Genomic DNA, 21,529 nt, shown 5'->3' with positions numbered 1-21,529 from the left:
TCAATCTCTGGCCCACAGTTTGGGTACCCCTGACCCCACAAGATTGTGCAACACTCTGTAAGGGCTCCAAGAACCCGCAACTTCTCAATAATGCTGAACTGGGTGAAATTTCCCAGTAACCTCCTCCCCTGCCTGACTAACACTCTCTTAACTTGGCAATGCAATGTCCTATTTTTAAGGAACCTAGTCATTTGGTTTAGATTCTTTAGTTGTTTTATTTTAATGACCTTCTGAATCATTCATTTTTCTTCTTTTGAACTGATTCATTCCTGGCCACTTCCTTGTATAGAAATCCAACCCCTCCTTTAAGACTCAGCACCAACACCCCCTTCTCATGAAAACCCTCTTCATCTATACCATCCCTCTCCAGGAAGAGATATTGCCCTCCCTCTCTTTCTGAACCATTCATCTGGCCTTTATTATATTGCCCTATCATCCTTGTCCTAAAAATAAAAATGATATGCCGGCTATTTGAACTGTTTCTTATCATTCTCATGGTGACTCTAGAAAGAAAGTAATTATCATTTCCATCTAAATGTAGTGAAATTGAACCTCAGGGAGCTTACTAAGCCTCCTGCTCCAGGTCACATGAAATTAGTGACGAAGCCAAGATGCTAAGCCCAGCACGACTGTAGAGGGAGTGTCTTGAAATGTAACTCTTTGTGTGTGGGTGCCTGCCTCTTACTGCGATGCCTGTCGCCACCATCTCCCTGCTCCCCAGACGGTAAGCTCTGTGAAGCCCTTGTTCCCTATTGCATTGTATGCAATAAATATCTGCAATAAATAGCTGATGTTCCATAGATGTTGACCAATGGCTAGGAGACTTCCTGTCCCTTCTATAGAGTTAGCTGCTCCAAGCTTTACACAATCTTTGCATGCTTACAACATCAATAGCCTGGTAGCCAAAACAATCAATACATATTGACCGAAGGAAGTAAGAGAAAGGCATGGGCTTGGAAGAGTCCAGTGGACATATTTTCCAGTTGAAAAATTTCAATCAGAAGTTTAAAAAATTCTCTCTGTAGCTCAGGACCCATGCTGCCAGACAAGACCTCCTCCTCATCACTTTTTCGGGTTGAACTAACATTTAACAGACTAAGGGTTCGATTTAAGCTCACTCCACCCATCTTTAATGGATGTCTACTCAGCCAGGCCCCATGCTCACTCATAGACAAGTGCTGAAGTTGGCTCTGTGAGCAACTCACCAGGTGGAGGTCTTCTGGATGCCCACTCCCCCTCCACTCCTCTGCAATGCAAACTCCCTACTATCTTGAGATCAGGCAATGGTGGGGCCTTGGAAACAGGGGGACAGATGGGCAGTGGCTCTGTCTGGTCCAAGAGGAACCAGGCAGGAAAGATCTCAACAAGACAACAGCCTCCAAGAAGTGGATGTGAGCAGCAGTGTGGAGACCTGGAGGAGACTGGCTCCATGCTGCAAGTAATATGAAGACAGGTTTTGGACCAGGAAGCAATAATGAAGACCTGGATGAGGTTGAAAGGTCTGGGAAGGACATTAAAAATAAGAAGCCACGGGGCTTCCCTGGTGGTCCCGTGGCTAAGACTCTGCATTCCCAATGCAGCGGGTCCAGGCTTGATCCCTGGTCGGGGAACTAGATCCCACATGAGGCAATGAAGATCAAAAATCCTGTGTGCCACGACCAAGACCTGGTGCAACCAAAAAAATCAATTAAAAAAGCCAGTTGAGGATAGCACGTGGCGGCAAAGAGAGTTAAGGCTCCCCTTACTATCCAACTGAATGCTTTTTTCTTCAAATCATGCTCTGTTATCAACATTGTCAGCCCTGCTTTCTTTTGTTCATCTTTTCCTGATTATCATGTCTTTCAGTTATAACCTCCCAGGGATACTTGGACTCGGTGAGTCTTCTGTTACCAGCATTTCATTGGTCATTTGATTTGGAGGTTTGGGGGCCAAATTGCAAGCCTCGTCTTTTAACAGGAGCATTCTTCCTGGGAAGCAACGGAGCCCAGTGGCTACCATGGGCTGCTGGGCTGGAGGGCCTGCTGACGGCCTGCCAATATTCAGCAGGGGCTGGGCTGGAGGGCCTGTCGATGGCCTGCCAATATTCAGCAGGGCACGCAGTGCACTCCTAGCACTGTCTCACCTGTTCCCAACCCAAGATGAGTTAGAACAGAGCATCTCCACTCGACAGATAAGGACACTGGGGCCCAGAGACATGAAGTCAGTTGCTCGAGGCCACCCAGCAGGAATGCTGACTTGGCCTACTCAGGGACCTACACATTTGGGTGAGCCAATGACTGTCTTTGAGCTTCTTAGATTTAGCTGGAAGGGCAAGGAGCTCTCGCTCACTTCTTTTCATGGTCAAGAATGAGACTCAAGGACTTCCCTGGAAGTCCAGTGGTTAAAACTCTGTGCTTCCAACAAAGGGGGCACAGGTTCTACCCTTGGTCAGGGAACTAGGATCCCACATGCCACTTGGCATGGCCAAAAAAACAAAAAAAAATGAGACTCAGACATGTTGATGGCAAAGCAAAAGCAATAGTGGTAATAATAGTGCCAGCAAGCATTCAGAATCCACTATGTGCCCAGCACCATGCCACTCGCTTGATGTGCTTCATCTTTACTTTTCTCAGCATAATGATTAAGAGCCAAGACTCTGCAGCCTGACAGCCTGGGTGTGCATCTCAGCTTTGCCACTTACTGGCTGTGTGAGCTTAAGCAAGTTACTTTATCTCCCTGGGCCTTAGTTGCCTCATCTATCAAATGGGGTTGGTGATAGCACGTTATAATAGATTCCTCGCACATAGTAAATGGTAGATAAATATTACTGTTCCATTTTAAGAATATCGATTTCCTCTCTCCTTGGCTTATGAATGGCAAGTATATAAAAAAGAAAACTGATAGAAGGGAAGGGTTCATTTTTTAGAATTGCAAGCAAAAGGGAAGAGATTTTTTCAATAAAGATATTAGAGTCATTTGCTGCAATCACCGTTTATGAACGGGGAAGCAGGCTCAGAAGGTTGGTAAGTCAGTTGCCTGAAATCACACACCAGCACCAGGAGGATTTGAACTCAGGCCTGTCTGATGTCACAGCTCCTGTCCTTGGTTCCAACGCCGTATGGCCCACCCTGGTGGTCATGGAAAAATCTGGTCCCTGGCCCTGTGTTGAAAATGGAAACATGAGTCACCAGCCATCCCCGGGGACGGCTAGGGAGTGAGAGGCGCTCAGCAGTGGGCCAGAATGTTCCGCCAGATGCTGAGGAGACTCTGCCAGCAGCTCCGTCTCCTTCATGCTGAGGAAAGGGAGGAGAGGAACGTGGAGGAACGCAGGTCACAAGCCAGCGGAGCGCAGCCTGGAGCGGGCCACGACCTGGTGAATCGCCTCAGGCCCGCACATCTGGCCTCTGGAATGCTGAGACCCCGGGGGACAGGCCTGGGGTTTTGCTGCTCTTTGGGGCAGGCTCCTCCTCCGAAATAACCCAGGCTGCTGGGTGGAGAAAAGTCTCGGGCTTTCTAGACTCTCCTGGCCCAACTCATCTGGTGACCTATAAAGGGGGCATTCTTTGCCCACTGATGGAGACTGGGTTTCTGTAGACACAGGATCAGAAGAAGCAAGGCACCAGAGTCAGACGGCTCTGGAACCAATTCCTGGCTGGGCGACCCTGGCCAGTGTCTTGGTTTCCGCATCCTCGCAGGAGCGTCACGTTCGGCAGGGTCTGCAGGAGCAGGAGTCTGCAGAAAGCCTGGAGGCTGCTGGCCACCCCATCAATGCTCCTGACCCGCCCGAGTCAGTGAACAAGTGAGCAAGCTTGCGTGGTGTCCAAACAGCCACCTCAGAGAGGTGGGTCACCACCTTGAGGCTGGTCTCCATAGTGGCCTTGTGGCCGACCTTTTTCTGGTTGCAGTTTCCACTTTGCCCCCAAAGAGCGCCAAGTCCAGTCTGGCTTCTTTCAGGGGCCAAGTTGAAGGTGAAGAGTAAGGAAGAGCATAGCCTTTTTGCGCTTGATGGGGCCCCCCTGACTCATTTGTGATGCTTGGGACTCATTTGCGATTCTGCGTGGGAAAGTTTGGGACTGGCCAGTGTGGCTTGGTGGGAGCTGTGATTCATTCGGGCCCACAGGGAACAAAAGCCCAGGTCCTAACAAGGGCCCCTCTGCTCTGGTCAGCCTGGTCCTTCGGTCGAGGGGTGAGTCACACACACACCCCTCAGGACTGCTCCTATTTTCACTTAGCCTGGGCCTTCAGAAATCAAACAGCCAATTCCTCTTTTCTTGACTTTTGGAGGGGATAAGAGGAGTATAAAGAGGGAGGACTGACAAGAGGAACTAAGCTGCCATTGGTTCCAGGGCAGCCCCTGGAAGGGATCACATCTCGGGAAGGAGCTTGTAGGTGCAACCTTGCTGTGCCTCACAACCTCGTTCCTGCCTGGCTGGAGGCAGGGCCCGCAGCCTCCACCTCCAGACTCTCTCCCTCAAAGTGAAAAACAACCCACCCGCTACGACCTGCTGGAATTTTCAAGTATCCTAGATGATAGTTTGCCGAGGACACTGGTCACTGGGTCCCTGCTTCGGTAAATCACATGAGCTCCATTTCCCACAAAATGAGGATTGCCGCGTGGAGCTGACAAAGTTGTCATGGACCGAAAAGAAGATGATGAGCGTGAAACATGGTGCGTGTGCCCTGGTAGAATAAATGCCCCCCTTCCCCCACTCCCCAGTTTCAATGAGGAACCAGGAAGTGGGTGTGATGTGAGCTTCTCCTGTGACTCCTGTCTTTGTTCCACCCTAGGGCTCCGCTTATCTGGAGGTCAGACCTGCCTGAGGCTGAGCCCTTGGTTATCTGAAGCTCAGCTACAGGCCCAGAGTAACAGGACAGGAATTCTGAGTTGGGAGTGAGAGTCACAAAGTCCAAGCGTGTTTCTTTAAAGCCTCAGCTGAGTCGATCAGAGTAAAAGAAGATAGAAGCAGGATATCCTCAGAGGCCATCATTTCACACAGTGTGACGTGGGCTGACTCACTTCCCTTCTGGGCCACAGGTTTTTGGTTTTCTTAAATCAGTGAGACAGATAATAATTCTCACCTCTTAGGTCTGTAGGGACTTGGACATGACCGACTGATCAGGAGCCTGGCTCTTGGATTCAGATCCCAGGTGAATGAGGCCATCTTACTGCATGGAACCTACTTGCTCATCCTTTTGGTAGGGATGGTCAGGTTGCTGTGGGGATTAAATGAGATAATCAGTAGACTGGCCACAGCTGGTGGATGTCAGCATTCAATACCTGATAGTTGCTGTTATCTCCATCACTGCGTTTAGTTCCTGGCATATGCCAGCTGTTCAATCAGTGCTAGCTATTGTGGCAATGGTGATGCTATTAACAGAGAAGACAAAAAATAGCATATCAGCCGTCAAAGCAACACCAGAGGGCGATTACAATCTTATCTTAGATCATCTCTTATTTTACCACAGAGGATGAGGAGACCCATGCAGGAGGAACACCCAGCCTGAGGTTACCGCAAGCTCACTTTCCCCAATCAGAGCTCTTGGAAGATCCCACTTAACCCCACAGGCTGGGGCCATTTGGAATGAAGACACTCACGAGCCTTGGTCTCTCCCTAGGATTTGCTGTGTCATGGCCAGGGAAGGAATGGAGGGCTTTAGGGTGGCTGGAGTCAGCCAGAAAGAACTGGAGGGCATCAACGGTAGCGCAGGGAAATGCTGATGACTTTCCAGAAAGTTCTGTCCCAGTTGACTCAAGGTGACAGCCCTGCTTCTAGAAGCAATCCAGGAGTGGGGTGCATGTGCAAGTGTGTGGCTCAGAGACAACTATTCTAGACAATAATGATGGCCATGACTTGGTGATGCTGACTGTCGGCTGGGCCCTGGGCCGAGTGTGTACATCTCACGGATCTTCCGTGGGACGAGTACTCTTTTACCCAGCAAGCTGAGGCACAGAGAGGGAGGACACTGGTTCAAGGGCCCCCCTGCTGGTCCATGGTGGAGGGGACTCAAGCCTAGGCCCTGTGGCCCGGAGCCTGTGGCCCGCACGCAGCCCAGATGTGCCATGACTCACACCTGTGTCACCCTTCACACTGTTTCACCGGGTTTTCACCTCTGTGATCTCACGGTCAACTCCCATGCAGCCCTTCAGCCTCATGAAACGGGCCTTGCTGTGTGCCTCTAATCTTCACAGTGACCCTTTCATGGTATTATCGTGATTATCACTGCATTTTGCAGTGCAGAGACTGAGGCTCTGAGCGGTATGTGAAGTCACAGAGCTGGGAGTGACAGGGCTGGCAAACGGGGGTGTTTCATTCCACAGCCCAGGTTACCTCCTCTCCAAACATCAGCACTGTCCCTCCAGAACCTTCTTGTATCCAGAGTGCCTACTCTGTGATACGTGCCCTCCTGGGTGCTGGGACAGGTGTACAGTGATGGGCCAGGTCTGTCCCTGCGTGGATCACAGTCCACGAGAAGTCTGTGAGGTAGTGTTATTACTCGTTGGAGGCAAAAAAAGCTCTGTCCCCTCAGCTCAACTCCTCCCAGCTCTACCACAAGCCTTTAAAAATTTTTTTAATTTAATTTTTATTTTATATTGGAATATAGTCGATTTACAATGTTGTGTTAGTTTCAGATGTACAGCAAAGTGACTCAGTTGTACATGTACATGTATCTATTCTTTTTCAAGTTCTTTCCCGCATAGGTTATTACAGACTATTGAGGAGAGTTCCCTGTGCTGTATAGGAGGGCCTTGGTTATCTATCTTATATACAGTAGGGTGTATATGTTAATCACAAACTCCTAGTTTATGCACCCCCCAACCTTTCCCTTTTAACCACATGTTTATCTTCAAAGTCTGTGAGTCCTGTTATTTTGTAAGTTCATTTGTGACGTTTTTTTAGATTCTACATATAAGCGATATCATGATATTTGTCTTTCTCTGTCTGACTTCACTTAGGATGACAACCTCTAGGCCCATCCATGTTGTTGCCAATGACACTACTCCACTTGTGACCACTGCCTTCTCTCCCTGCATCTCTGTGCCATGGCTATAAAATGGGGAACATATCAATTTCTACTCCATCTGGCTGTTGGGAAGAATTCATTAGGAAATGCTCATCCATGCCCAGCAGTTACGACAATAAGTGGCTCAAGGAAGGTGCTCGATTCCCTGTCAAAGCCTGTCATCATTCAGTCTGCAAGCATGCATTGCAAAGCTGCTGTCACCAACTCCACTGACAGCTGAAGAAACCAAGGCTCTGAGGGGCCAAGTCTGTGGCTTTACACCAACCAATAGGTGAAGCTGAGACAGAACCCTGGAGGGTCCTGGATGCATGTTCTCTTCCCCTGAACCCATGGTACCAGCCTCTTGTGTCCCCTCCCCTCTGGGTTCTGGAAAGGAGGCCCAGGGGATGAGGGCTTAGGCAGGCTGCTGGCATCACAGCAGAAACTTCAGGAAGCGCAGCACTGAGAGGACTTCTAAGAAAGAGGGAGGCGGGAAGGGACGCCCTTGTCCTGGCCTGAGAGCCAGAGGTCCGCCTGGCTCCTGGCCCGGAGGCTGGCTCTCCAGGGGCCCTTCCTCCGGTCCAGTCTGGCTCAGCCCACACACATGCTCTGCAAGGCTGAGGCCAGCTGCAATCTGCCCGCATCCAGCGCCTTCTCCGGGCCTTCCTGGTGGATGCCTGAGGCTGAGGACTGGGGGGAGGCGGCCAGGGCTGGAGGGAAGCCCTCTGCCCCTGCTGCATCCAGGCGCTGAGAGCGCTGTAGGGCCTGCCCTTCAGGATAGTGGTCTTGAGCTCAGTCTGGCTTCACCCCGTTTGTGGGGACACAGGTCATGTACCCAAATGACAGCCCCAGTTTTCTTGACTGTAAATGGGGAAATGATAGCACTGTCACCCGGAAGGCAGGTGACGCTTTCCTTTCTCTAAGCAGCTGGCCTGGAGCAGGTGACTCAGTGATGTCATTTCCTGTTCTTGTAGGCCGGGCAACAGGTGATAGGGCCTTGGCTTTCCTGGGGCTGGGCCTGGGGTTTCTCAGTGCTCTAGGTCTCCAGGGGATCGCATTACCAGGGCCCTATTCTCTGTCTAGCAGTGGAGAGACCACCAGGCAGAGTCCCTGGGACAGTGTGAGTGGGGAACGGACCTCAGCCAGGCTTTGTGGGCCACAAGGTGCTGTGGGTCCTGAAACCAGGGAGTTGTGTGGCTTAGGACCAGCACCCGGATACCCTGAGCCTGGCCTCAGTGCCCTAGCAGCAGCTGGGGGGCTCCTGCTGGAGCCCTTGGAGCTCTGGCCCCGGGCTGTGTGGAGGTCTCATTAGATAATACGGCCCTTCTGGGCTCTCTGCAGCCCTGTCTGGAGTTTCCTCTGAAATGACCAGAGGCAGGGCCAGGTGACTGTGTCAGAGGGAGGTCACCAGGATGACTTGGCCCCAGGACCGTGACCCAGTGGAGCCCCGAGCCCGGTCTCCAAGGGCCAGCTGGCTCGAGAGCTGGAACCCAGGCCCCTTCCTGGCTCTCGGGGTCTGCTCCGGGAACTCCCTGCTCCTGGGATGCCCTGACCCTTTGCGGTGTCCAACCTGCTGGCCTTGGAAGGGACCCGGGCACTTTGGAAGGGGTTTTGGAGGGCTGAGCCAGACAACTCAGCCCAGCTGGCTTTGGCTCACTGACTCAATCCTCACCTTGACCTTTCCTTCTCACCAGCTATTTATGGGTGTTTCCTGTCCCCTGAATAGGTAAAGAAAAGGGAAGTGAGAGAAGCTCAAGGCATGGTGGCTTTGTCTTTATTAATAATTTTAAAAATGACACGTGCTTGGAGTGAAAAATGTCACTGCTTGAGAAGCACACACTCTGAAAATTGAAAGTGCCCTACCTCCCCATCCAGAAGGACGGTGTCGGTTTGTTGTGTCGGTTTGGCTGGAGCCCCACCAGCTCTGTCCTGAGGGATTGATTGTAGCGCCCCCATCCCCCACCCCACACACATACACACTAACTTTGAAAAAATAAAAGCAGGGAAGCCACTCTATATACATCTACATACAATCTGTATACATATGGGGCTTCCCTGGAGATTCAGGGTAGAGAATCTGCCTGCAATGCAGGAGACCTGGGTTCGATCTCTGGATCGGGAAGATCCCCTGCTCATTCCAGTATTCTTGCCTGGAGAATTCCATGGGCAGAAGAGCCTGGCCGGCTACAGTCCATGGAATTGCAGAGTCGGACATGACTGAGCATCTAACTAACACTTACATTGAATAAATATACACTGAGTATATTGAATGAATATATCACACTGAATGAACATGCAGTAAACTACTATCTGCTTTTTCCCTCAGCAACAGATGCTGGACCTCAGAGATAATCCTTTAGGGCTGTAGTTTTCAGCCCTGGCTGGACTTCAGAGCCCCTGGGCAGATATGGAAAGTCTCAGTGCTGAGGCCCCACTCTAAGTGAGTTACATTAGAAGCACTGGGGATAGGACCCAGGTATCAGGACTTTGAACCCAGGGACTCCAGTGTGTGGCCAGGACTGAGAACGCTGCTCTGGGCTCCCCGCCAGCACCCGGGAACAGGAACCAACCTGCCTCGCAGTATGTGGGGTGGGAGCTAATGTGACCAGGACTCTCTGATTTTATTTTATTTATTTATTTAAGGCCAAGCCAGTCAATTTATGGGATCTTAGTTCCTTGACCAGGGATCGAACCTCTGCCCCCCGGCACTGGAAGTGAGGATTCTTAACCTGGACTGTCAGGGCAGTTCCAGGACTCTCTGCTTTTTAGAGCTGACAGTGCTGAGTTCTGTCTGGGAAAATGAAAAAAAATTTTTTTTATTTTATAAAGTCAGAGAAATATCCCCAGTGTCGTAGTCTCTCTTTCTCTTTGGGATGGTTACTTTGCCAGGGCTAGGACCAAGTGGGTTGAAGGTTCTCCTGCCTCTTCATCAAAGAAACCTGTCAGTTAGGACCTGGAAGAGCCACCCAGCTTATCCTTGACCAAGTAAGCCCCATGGGACACCTACTGTGTTCATTTCCACAGAAGGCATTTTATAAACACTACCCCTATTCTGGAATTTGATGCTTTGACAATTGGAACTTATTAATGGTACCACCCTTATGGCAGAAAGTGAAGAGGAACTAAAAAGCCTCTTGATGAAAGTGAAAGTGGAGAGTGAAAAAGTTGGCTTAAAGCTCAACATTCAGAAAACGAAGATCATGGCATCTGATCCCATCATTTCATGAGAAATAGATGGGGAAACAGTGGAAACAGCGTCAGACTTTATTTTTTTGGGCTCCAAAATCACTGCAGATGGTGACTGCAGCCATGAAATTAAAAGACGCTTACTCCTTGGAAGGAAAGTTATGACCAACCTAGATAGCATATTCAAAGGCAGAGACATACTTTGCCAACAAAGGTCCGTCTAATCAAGGCTATGGTTTTTCCAGTGGTCATATATGGATGTGAGAGTTGGACTGTGAAGAAAGCTGAGCACCAAAGAATTGATGCTTTTGAACTGTGGTGTTGGAGAAGACTCTTGAGAGTCCCTTGGACTGCAAGGAGATCCAACCAGTCCATTCTGAAGGAGATCAGCCCTGGGATTTCTTTGGGAGGAATGATGCTAAAGCTGAAACTCCAGTCCTTTGGCCACCTCATGAGAAGAGTTGACTCATTGGAAAAGACCCTGATGCTGGGAGGGATTGGGGGCAGGAGGAGAAGGGGACGACAGAGGATGAGATGGCTGGATGGCATCACTGACTCGATGGACGTGAGTCTGAGTGAACTCCAGGAGTTGGTGATGGACAGGGAGGCCTGGCGTGCTGCAATTCATGGGGTCGCAAAGAGTCGGACACGACTGAGTGACTGAACTGAACTGAACTGAACTGAATGGTATATGTTAGTAACTGATGCTTTTGAACTGTGGTGTTGGAGAAGACTTTTGAGAGTCCCTTGGACTGCAAGGAGATCCAACCAGTCCATCCTAAAGGAACTCAGTCCTGAATATTCATTGGAAGGACTGATGCTGAAGCTGAAACTCCAATACTTTGGCCACCTGATGCGAAGAACTGACTAATTTAAAAAGACCCTGATGCTGGGAAAGATTGAAGGCAGGAGGAGAAGGGAACAACAGAGGATGAGATGGTTGGATGGCATCACCGACTCAATGGACATGAGTTTGAGCAAGCTCCGGGAGTTGGTGATGGACAGGGAAAGCTGGTGTGCTGCAGTCCACGGGCAAAGAGTCAGACACGACTGAGCGACTGAACTGAAGTGAATGGTATGTGTATCTGGGTCTGTGTGTGTTCACATGCGCATCTGTGTGTATATATCTGTGTATTTGTGTCTCTATGTATGTGTGTCTCCATGTACGTATGTGTATGTCCATGTGTCTGTGTGTGTTTGTGCTTCTGTGTGTGTCTGTGTACATCTGTGTGTGTGTGTGTGTGTGTGTGGTCTGGGGAAGTATGTCTCATTCACCCTGTGTCCTGGCTGGCATGGTCTGCGGTGTGTCAGTAAATATCTGCCAAATAAAGGCCTCTGAATAGGTGGCGCTGTTTGCGAGATGCTGACTCCAGGCCCTGGACTTCAACTTCACTGGCTGGGCCTTACCCTCAATGACTTCTGTAGGAGGTGTTGCTGCTATTTGCCCATCTCCAGGTGAGGAGCCGAGGTGGTGGTGGGTGACACGGTCACGGTTACTCTGTACTCCGCCTGTCTTCACTGCATGGCACCGCGCCCTCTGGGAGCTGACCACCAGCCCCGGGGCTTCCCCTGAGGGACGGGTGTTTGCTGAACCTGGCTTCCTGCAGGTCATGAGACAGACGGTCGTGACCTCCATGAGCTGTGCTTCATCTCCCTGGGCCAGCGGTACTGGGGATGAGACGGTGATCGTGACACCAACTAGTGAGTTTGGTGTGTACTCTGTGTCACTGTGCTATGACTGCACTGTGAGCTCATCTCATCCTCACACTCCCAGCTGAAGTGAGTCCTTATTACCCTGTTGACACACACCCTCCTGGTCACTGCTCTGCCCACAGCCTCCAAGGTCCTGCTGTGAAGCCCTGCAGGGTCTGGCCACTCTGCTTCCTTCTTCCCCAGCTCCCTCCCCAGGATTACTAGGATTCTGAGAATAAACACTAAATATTTGTTCTCAAGAAGCTTATACGGAAGTGAAGAGCCCGATGTGTAAACCAGTAGTCACGCTCCACTGGGGCTGTGCTATGGAGCTATGACCCACGGCACTCCATGGCCACAGGGTGATCGCTGTCCCAGCCTACCGCAGCCCAGGAAGGATGCCTGGGCCAGGTGTAAAGTCAACCTCAACCCGAACCTTGAACACAGCCTTTTTAAAAAAACTGCTTTATTGAGGTATACTTTAAATATCGTGACACTTAAGAGTACAATTCAGTGCTTTTGGGGGTAGTTTCACCCACTGGTACAACCATCACCATAAATCACTTTTAGAACATTTGGATAGTCCCCAGTCAGAAGCCTTTTCCATGCCCATTTACAGGTAGTCCCTGTTCCCACCCCGCCCTACACAACTGCTAATCTGCTCCCTGTCTCTGCCGATTTGCCTTTTCTGGACATCTTATTAAAGCAGAGTCATACACTGTTTAGTCCCTTATGTCTGGCTTCGTTCGTTCATCATAACATCTCTGAGGTTTATCTGTGTGGCAGTGTCTGTCATCTGTCTGTCCCTTTTTATTGCTGACGGTTCTGGTGTGTGGATCGGCCACATTTGGCCTATTCATTTCATTTATCGGTTGATGGACATTTAGGTTGTTTCCAGTTTGGGGCTATTATGAATAACACTTCTATGAACACTGACTCACACCTCTTTGTGTGGGCATATGTTTTTGTTTCTCTAAGGTGGAGACCTAGGAGTGGAATTGCTGGGTCACGTGGGAGGTTTATGTTTACCTTTTTGAGGAGCCATCAAACTATTTTCCAAAGATGTTGCCCCGTTTTATGTTTCTACCTGCATGGTATGAATGTTCCGTTTCTCCACATCTTAGCCAGCATTTGTTATTATATGTCATTTTGATCACAGTCATTCTAGTGGGTATGATATAGATCTCATTTGACATTTGTGCTTCCTTAATGACTAATGAGCATCTGTTCAAGTGCTTATCACCTATGGGTATGTCTTCTTTGGAGAAATATCTGTTCATCTTGCTTATCTTTTGATTGGGTTGTGTGACATATCGTTGAGCCACAGAAGTTCTTTGTAGAAACCAGATCATGAGTCCTTTAAGAGATTCGGTTTTGCAAATATTTTGCCCTAGCTTACTGTTTACCTTTTCATTTTCTTAGTGGTGGCTCTTAAGCACAAAAATTTTGAACCTTGATGAATTTCAGCTTATTGATTTTTTTTTTATTTTATAAACCAAGCTAAGAAAGCTTTGCCTGACACGAAGTTTATAAGATTTTCCCCTCCGCGTGTCCTTTTAAAAGTTGTATAGTTTTAGTTCTTACATTTAAGTTAATGATCCATTTTGAGTTAATTTTTGTATGTGGTGTGAGGTAAGGGTAAGTTCTTCCTTTTGCAAGTGGACAGAGAGCCGGTTATTCCATCACTATTTGTTAAGCAGACTATCCTTTCTTCCAATGAACTGCCTTGGCATTGTTGTCAAAAATCAATCAACCACAAATGTAAGGATTTATTTCTGAACTCTCGATTCTGTTCCATTGACCCATATGCCAGTACCACAACATCTTGACAGTAACTTTATAGTGAGTCTTGAAATCAGGAAGTGAAGATCCTACAAATTTGTTCTTCTCTTTCAGGAATGTTTTGGCTATTCTAGGTATTTTTCATTACCATATAAATTTTAGGATCAGTTTGCAAATTTCTGGGGAAAAAATGCCTGCTGGAATTTTGATAGTGATTATGTTGAATCTAAGGGCTTCCCCAGTGGCTCAGCGGTAAAGAATCTACCTGCGATGTAGGAGACCTGTGTTCAATCCCTGGTTGGGGAAGATCCCCTGGAGGAGGAAACGGCAACCCCCTCCAGTGTTCTTGCCTGGAGAATCCCATGGACAGAGGAGTCTTGCAGGCTACAGTCCATAGGCTCGCAAAGATCGAACACAACTGAAGTGACTGAGAGAGCAATGTTGAATCTATATATCAACTTGGAAGACCAACATTGTCTTCCAATCTAAGAACATGGAATGTCTCTCCAATTACTTACAGTTTAATTTCCCTCAGTGAAATATTGTAATAGTGTATGTCTCGTATTTCTTTTGTTAAATTAATTCCTAAATATTTTATTCTAGTTGACACTATTAGGAAATGGGGCGGGGATGGTGGTGGTGGTGTGTCACACGTAGCCTGCAGGATCCTAGTTCCCTGACTAGGGATTGAACCTGTTCCCCCTGCAGTGGAAGTGCAGAGTCCCAACCACTGAACTGCCAGGGAATTCCCTGGAATTATACTCTTAATTTCATTTTTGGCTTGCTCATTGTTTGCTACGTGGAAATAAAATTGACTTCTATGTACTGATCCTGTATCCTGTGACCTTGTACTTGTTTACTAGTTCTCATAGTGTCAAACTTTTCTTTCAGATTCCATAGGATTTTCTCCGTATGGGATTACGTCATCTGAGAATGAAGCCAGTGTCCTTCTTCCTTTCCAGTCTGGATGCCTCTGGCCTGTTTCCTGTTCTTGCGAGGCTTGTTTCTGTTTGGGGGTGTCTGCCTGAATGGTTCTTCCCCTAGATGCTCCATGGCTCACTCCCTCACCCCCTTAAGTCTTAACTCAAATGTCAACTTCTTGCCAAGGCCTTCTTGGAACACCCTACTTACACTGAGCCCCTCCCCCAACCCACTCCTACTTCTAACCCTTTTCTTCCTTTGTATCAATATTTCTCTACAGCACTGACCGTTTCAGACTTTATCCCTCTCCCCTCTCAAGATGGTCCTGAGAGTTCCAAGAAGGAATAATGTGCCTGGAAGGAGGGCCTGAGTTGGTCTCAGCCACTGGGGGATGAAGGAAGGTATAGAAAGCGTGCCTCTGGGGCTCTCACATTCCTGCCCCACCCTTCGTGGCTGGGAGGGGAAGGATCTCTACACAGATATTAAGGAGGCAGTGGGTGGGGGTACCCAGGGAGGCTCATATATATCCATGCCTGCCTGAACACCCCAGCCACACTCAGACAAGGCCTCACTTAGACAAGGGTTCTACCTGAAGCTTGATTTCACCAGAACAGAAAATGCGGGCACTCAGGAGATGGGGAGACTAGAGATGGGAGCTCAGTGACTCCTCCAGCCGCTGACCCTTTGGAGACCATCCTCTGCCCCTGGCGACCAGGAAAACACATTCCCTCTCTACGCGGGATTAAGGAATAGGATCTCTTTACACCCTCTCCCTTGTCTGGAGCTTGTCCCAGAACTAGGACAGGGGCTAGGTGGGGGTGATTCCAGGGCCCAGTCTAGGCGTTTGTGGGTGGGGGCTATGGCAGAAAAAGCCCCCAGCTGGACGTCAAGCGGTCCTATTCTGCTCTGTCTTTGCAGCAGAGTCGACTTGAGGCTAGAGAGTCAAGCCTTGGGTGGGTTTCCATCTCCATCAGATAGACCTGAGGAAGCCGCCTTATTCTTGGGGGGGGGTGGTTGCTCCCCCACTCTGGGCCTCCATTTCTTCATCTGCACAACCAGTGTAAGAACACCTCTTCTGGGCCTGGGGACTCCCCAAGAAGGTATTGACCATTAAAATATGGATTACATATTCATATACAATATACATACTTTTTTAGTGAAATACACATAAAAGTTATCATCTCAACCATTGGTTAAGTGCAGAGGTCAGTGGCATTAACTACATTCCCATTGCTGTGCAGCCCAAGGAGATACTGTCCTTTAAACAGTACTGTCCATGCCCCAGGCTCCCCTCTGGGGCCCCAGCTGTGCTGGTGTCATCCTCTGCCTGTCCATGTGCACCTGAGTGGCAAGATGACTCATGTGTTCCTCTCTCTCCAGGCTGAGACCATGTGTCGTTCATCTCCTGGTCCCCAGTGCGCCGCACAGGCTTGGCACAGACTGGACACTCCATAAAAAGGAGCGAGTTAGCCTTGCGGGAGGTGGAGCCATCACGGACCAAGCTGTTGGTGCAGTTTCTCAGGGTGGCTGCAGAGCAGCATGACGGTGCTGCTGCTGCTGCTGCTAAGTCGATTCAGTCGTGTCCGACTCTGTGTGACCCCAGAGACGGCAGCCCACCAGGCTCTGCCGTCCCTGGGATTCTCCAGGCAAGAACACTGGAGTGGGTTGCCATTTCCTTCTGCAATGTATGAAAGTGAAAAGTGAAAGTGAAGTCGCTCAGTCGCGTCCGACTCGTAGACTCATGGACTGCAGCCCACCAGGCTCTTCCATCCATGGGATTTTCCAGGCAAGAGTACTGGAGTGGCGTGCCATTGCCATCTCCGGGAGCATGATGCAGGGGGTCTCAAACCACGCATATCCCTCCAGACAGCACATCCAGATCACTTAACCCTCCGGAGAGCTTTAGAGAAGGGTGCTAGTCATCTCCACTTTAGAGATGAGGAAACTGGGGTCAAGGGAGGGTGTGTGACTTGCCCCAGCATCATCCTCTGAGGCTACTGGCAGAGCTGGGATTCAAAGCCAGGTGCTGGGGTGGGGTTGCACTAGTTTTCTTTAAATTATGAAACTTTTTAATTGATGAAAGCACTCTACATCATTAAACGCACTTTGAAAGTGATTACATTTCACTTCAATTGTAAGTTATCTTTTGTTAATATACCTTGATTTAAAGAATACCCTAAATTTGCATTGACAGGTTGCTAGGTGAATCATTAGACTGAATGCACAACTGCCTTATTACAATTCTTTTCTCTCCTCAGTGAGTCTGAAATGATTGAGTCTAAATTAGAGAACAGGACAGTAAACCTTATAAATGGCTAGTGTTTCTGAGATGCATCAGCAAGATCTCTGCTAACCCTTTGAATGAACCCTTTTACTTGAGTAAAGAACTTAGTCCAATTTAATAACATTTGGATTTAAGGCTGTTTTTTCAAAGCCTATTAGCAGTTCTCAGGGACTGGCTCAGATTAAAATCAATCAGCAGAGCTTCCAGAGTTCAAATCTCTGTGGATTTGGCAGATTGCGGATGCCTCAGTTTCCTTGTTTGTAAACGGGGACAGTAATGATTAATGAGTTGGCTGATGAAATAGTGCCCGGTGCTCACAGTATCAATTATTACTGTCTCACCTGAGCTAGCTGTTTTTGCTGATAGCTTCCACTTCACCAGTTCACCTCGAGGCCATGTGACTGGAACTCACGTTTTATTATGAAAAATTTCAGGCATACAGAAACGGTGAAAGAATAGCAGTCATGGACACCCTTACACCCTACATAGACTCAATAATTGTGTTGCGCCATTTAATTCATTTACTGGTGTGTGTATTTTCTTCTGAACATTTCAAGCAAGTTGCTAACATCATGACCTTTTACTGCCAAACACTTCAGCATGCATCTTTTAAGGTCTAGACATTTTCCTAAGCAACCACCAAAGTGAACATTTCTATAGTATCTTTTAACACCTAATTCATATTCAAATTTCTCTTCTCAGCAGAGGGTACCTTCAAATTTTTGGATTTTTGCCAACCTGAAGGATGCGAGTCTCTCACCTTCGTTAGAATTTTCTTGTCTCTTATTATGATTATGAATACACATCTTCTTACATGTTCTGGGTCCTTTTGCAGCTCTTTTCCTGGAACTATCTCCTTGTGGTTTTTGTCCATTATAAAATCATACTTTTGTTTTTTTTTAATCTCTATTTTTAAATACTCCTTAAATACCAGTGAAATTAGCCTTTGTCTACCACTTGTCTTTTTTTTTTTTTAAAATGTTGCTTATGAAGTTTTATTTTTGCCATAAAAAGCTTTTTAAAAATTTATGTAGTTGAATTTATCAAGTTTTTCTTTTACTGTTTCCGAATTTTGAGTCCTAAACTGAAAGGCTTTTCTCACTCCATTGTTATATAGGAATCCCCTCATGTTTTCTTCTACAAGTTTTATGGGTTCACTTAAAAAAATCTGAGTCTCTGGTCCATTGGATATGTATTCAAATGTGTGGTGTGAGGTATAGCTCTTTTTATCTTTTTTCAAAATGACTGTCCAATTGTCTCAAGATCACTTATTTAAAAGTCCATCATGTCCCAATGATTTGAGATGCAACTTTCATCATACATCAAATTTCAGTATGTACTTGGGCAAATTTCTGGACTTCCTATTCTGTTTCATTGCTCTGCCTGGCTATTCATGTTCCTAACTACACCATTTTAATTGCTGGGGCTTTATGATATGTTTTAATATCTGGTAGGACTTATCCCCACAACACTGCTTTTCTTTTTCAGTTTTTCTGTCTATTCTTGATTATTATTTCATATCAACTTCAGTATCAACTCCAGGGAAAACAAAAAACCATCCCATCTTCAGTATTTTCATGAAGATCATGTTAAATGGATATATTAATATTTACCTGGGCCATACTGAACATGTTATTCTTAGGCAGCTATCTCTGGGGCTCTGTTTTGGGTTGAATTATGTTCTGCCCAAAAGATACGCCTAAGTCCCAACCCCCACTTCAGAATGTGACCTTATTTGGAAACAAGGCCTTCACTAAGGTAATCAAGTTAAAATGAGATCATTAGGGTGGAACCTAATCCAGCATGACTGATGAAGATGGAGGCAGAGATTGGAGTGATGACTCTACAAGCCAGGGAATATCTAAGACTGCCCGCCAGGCACCAGAAGCTGAGAGAGAGCCCTGGGACAGATGCTCCCTTACAGCTCTCAGAGGGCACTAGCCTCGCCAACACCTTGGTCTTGGACTTCTGGCTTCCAGAGCTGTTAGACAATCAGTTTCTGTTGTTTTAAGCCACTCAGCTTGTGGTACTTTGTTTCAACAGCCCTAGGAACTAACTTTAAGCCCCCCAGAGGAAATCTTAGGCTAGAAGTGAGATGCCCAGCCATGGTCTCAAGACATTGAGAAGCATTTGTGTGCTTTCCTGACCCCAAGTGAGGCCAGCCAGGTCTGTTTCTTGCCTGCCTGAAGTTGGGTGAGTGAACCAATGAAAGCGTTGGAAAGCTGGAGGTGTGACTTCACTCTCAATGCGTGGCCAAACCCACTGAGATCCAGGCCAGCGAATGAATCATTTGTGCAATGTGGCTCAGTGAGTCAGGGAGGGCCAGGCAGAAAGCCCCAGTTTGAGGTCGATTTCCTTTCCCCCTTCCTTAGGAATCTAGAAGCAGCCCCCTAAAAGTCATTATCCCACGAAATGACCGCGAAATGATGCAACACTCTACCCTCATGATACACGCACCATGTGCTGTGGAGAGATAAGGACAAAGGACTTAGAGAGAGGGAGTGACAGGCCCCAGGCAGTGGCTCTTACTTGCTGCCTTTGGACAAGTTAGTTAACTTCTCTGAGCCTCAGTACCCTCCTCTCTTATTGTGGAGGTGGTTAATGGTACCTGCCTCACAGAGCTAGTGTCATGATCTAAGAGGAAATGTATATAAAACACTTGGCAAAAGGCTAGGCTCATAGCAAGCACTCAGGGCTTAATTGCTCCGTCATGTCCCACTCTACAACTCCATGGACCGTAGCCCTCCAGGCTCCTCTGTCCATGGAATTCTCCAGGCAAGAATACTGGAGTGGGTTGCCATGCCCTTCTTCGGGGGATTTTCCTGAGCCAGGGATCAAACCCAGGTCTCCCACGTTGTAGGTGGATTATTTACCATCTGAGCCACCAGGGAAGCCCAAGTGCTCAGTAGAGATTAGCAATTATTAGTAAAAATTGCCCCCAAATAACTTAGACATGAAGGCAAAATTGGTGGGCACAATTTCTGAGTCTTCAACTAGGATTCTGAACACACCACTGGTAACTTCTCCTTCCTTCAGGGGAGAGTTTGGAAGAGACAAACTATGACCTCATTTGCTCCCTTCAACACTAATTAATGTTTTCTAATCATAAAAAGAAAATTACGTCTCAATTCATACTGTCTAAAAAAAATTAACAACAGAGATCTGTCACTTCTCACTGCAGCGTCAGTTCCCCTGGTGGCTGGGGCGGGGCTTGGGACCATGTCAGCAAGCGGCGCCCTGGGTTAGGGCTGGGCCTGTCTGAGTCACGGAGCCCTGCTACTTCCTAGTCCCTCTCCTGGGCTCCTGGGTTCATCTGCATGTGTTTATCCAACAAACCTGCTTTGGGGTTTGTGCTGGGGACCGAGAAAGACAAGAAGTCTTGTCCCTGCTCCCAAGCTAGTGGTAGACACAGAGATGGTTGGCCATGGGGTCTGTTCACACAGGCTGCGGGGCTTCATCTGGTCCCATATCAAAACTGAGAGTTGGCCTCTTGGGACTCTTACTGCCCCCGTTTTATACGGCAGAAAACTGAGACTCGACTCTCAGGGTCTGAGCAGTAGATCACTGAGACCCATCTCGCAGAAGTATTTCATCCAGACATTTCTATTCTGCAACAGTCTTTGTTTCCAGGGAGACAGCCCCTCCCCTGGGCATCTTTCCCTCACATTCCTCTCCTAGCTTGGGGAGGGCCCCTTTTCTGGTCTTTCTTATCTCTATCCTGACTCTTAGCACCTGAGCTGCACTTGTCTAATTGACAAATCTGTCCCCCTGACAGAATGTTTATTGATGAAATGACTGTAGTGCTTTAATTCCTGTCCATCTGAAACCTTTTAACTTAACTGTATTCTACTGAACTAAGAGGTCAGCAATTCTGAGATCCCTCCCCTCTTTAATGCATATACCATTAAGAAAGAGAAATGCTGGGGATTTCCCTGATGCTCCAGTGGTTAAGAATTCACCTTCCAATGCAGGAGTTCAATCCCTGGTGGGGGAACTAAGATCCCACGTGCTGAGGGGCAAGTAAGCCCACGTACTGCAACTGCTGAGTCCACGAGCCACGACTAAAGAGAAGCCTGCATGCTGCAACTAGAGAAGCCCACTCTCTGTGATGAGATCCCAGTGCCACAGCTAAGACCAGGCGCAGCCAAATACATAAATATGGAAAAACCAAAAAGAGGGAAATGCTGGCTATTAACTATGTCAATCAACTATCCTTTGCCTCTGACCGTGAGTCTATATTCCACTTTGAGGAATGTTAAAATATGAAAAGTGTGTTTTAGGCTCAATGAAATATAAAAGCAATTGTTGCTTTTGAACACATCCTATGGAAAGAAGATTTCGTAGATATCCATATATTAATAATAACAAAATTCACTAAATATCCTGAGCCAGGCATTGCTCTAAAGTGCTTTTCATCCATGATCTCATATCAGGAGTTGGCAAACTTTTCCTGTAAAGGGACAGAAGCAAATATTTTAGGCTTTGTGAGCCAGGCAGTGTCACGGTTACTCACCCCCCACTGTAATGAAAGCAGCCACAGAGGATAGCTGAGTTTTAATAAAACGTTATTTGTGGACGATGAAATATGAATTTCATACAACTTTCGTGTGTCACAAAACATTCCTCTTCTTTTGATTTTCCTCCCAACCATTTAAAATATAAAAACCATTCTTAGCTTGTGAA

The 21,529-nt window shown here is 47.7% G+C and overlaps 1 long non-coding RNA gene across 3 annotated transcripts; it reads left to right on the top strand.

The window, feature by feature from the left end:
- Window positions 1–10,685: 10,685 nt before the first annotated feature.
- LOC138984174 (uncharacterized) lies at window positions 10,686–20,012 on the top strand. Of its 3 annotated transcripts, none has more exons than XR_011461429.1 (3): window positions 10,686–11,242; window positions 11,511–14,963; window positions 15,943–20,012. It is a non-coding gene; the product is annotated as an uncharacterized lncRNA (long non-coding RNA). The 3 variants fall into 3 exon arrangements; XR_011461430.1 differs by having other exon boundaries at window positions 10,686–11,622; window positions 11,775–14,963; XR_011461431.1 differs by having other exon boundaries at window positions 10,686–11,946; window positions 14,533–14,963.
- The last annotated feature ends 1,517 nt before the right edge of the window (window positions 20,013–21,529 follow it).

This window comes from Bos mutus, chromosome 20, assembly GCF_027580195.1.
Source record: "Bos mutus isolate GX-2022 chromosome 20, NWIPB_WYAK_1.1, whole genome shotgun sequence".
Taxonomy (NCBI): domain Eukaryota; kingdom Metazoa; phylum Chordata; class Mammalia; order Artiodactyla; family Bovidae; genus Bos; species Bos mutus.
This window is presented reverse-complemented; position numbering and strand designations above follow the sequence as displayed.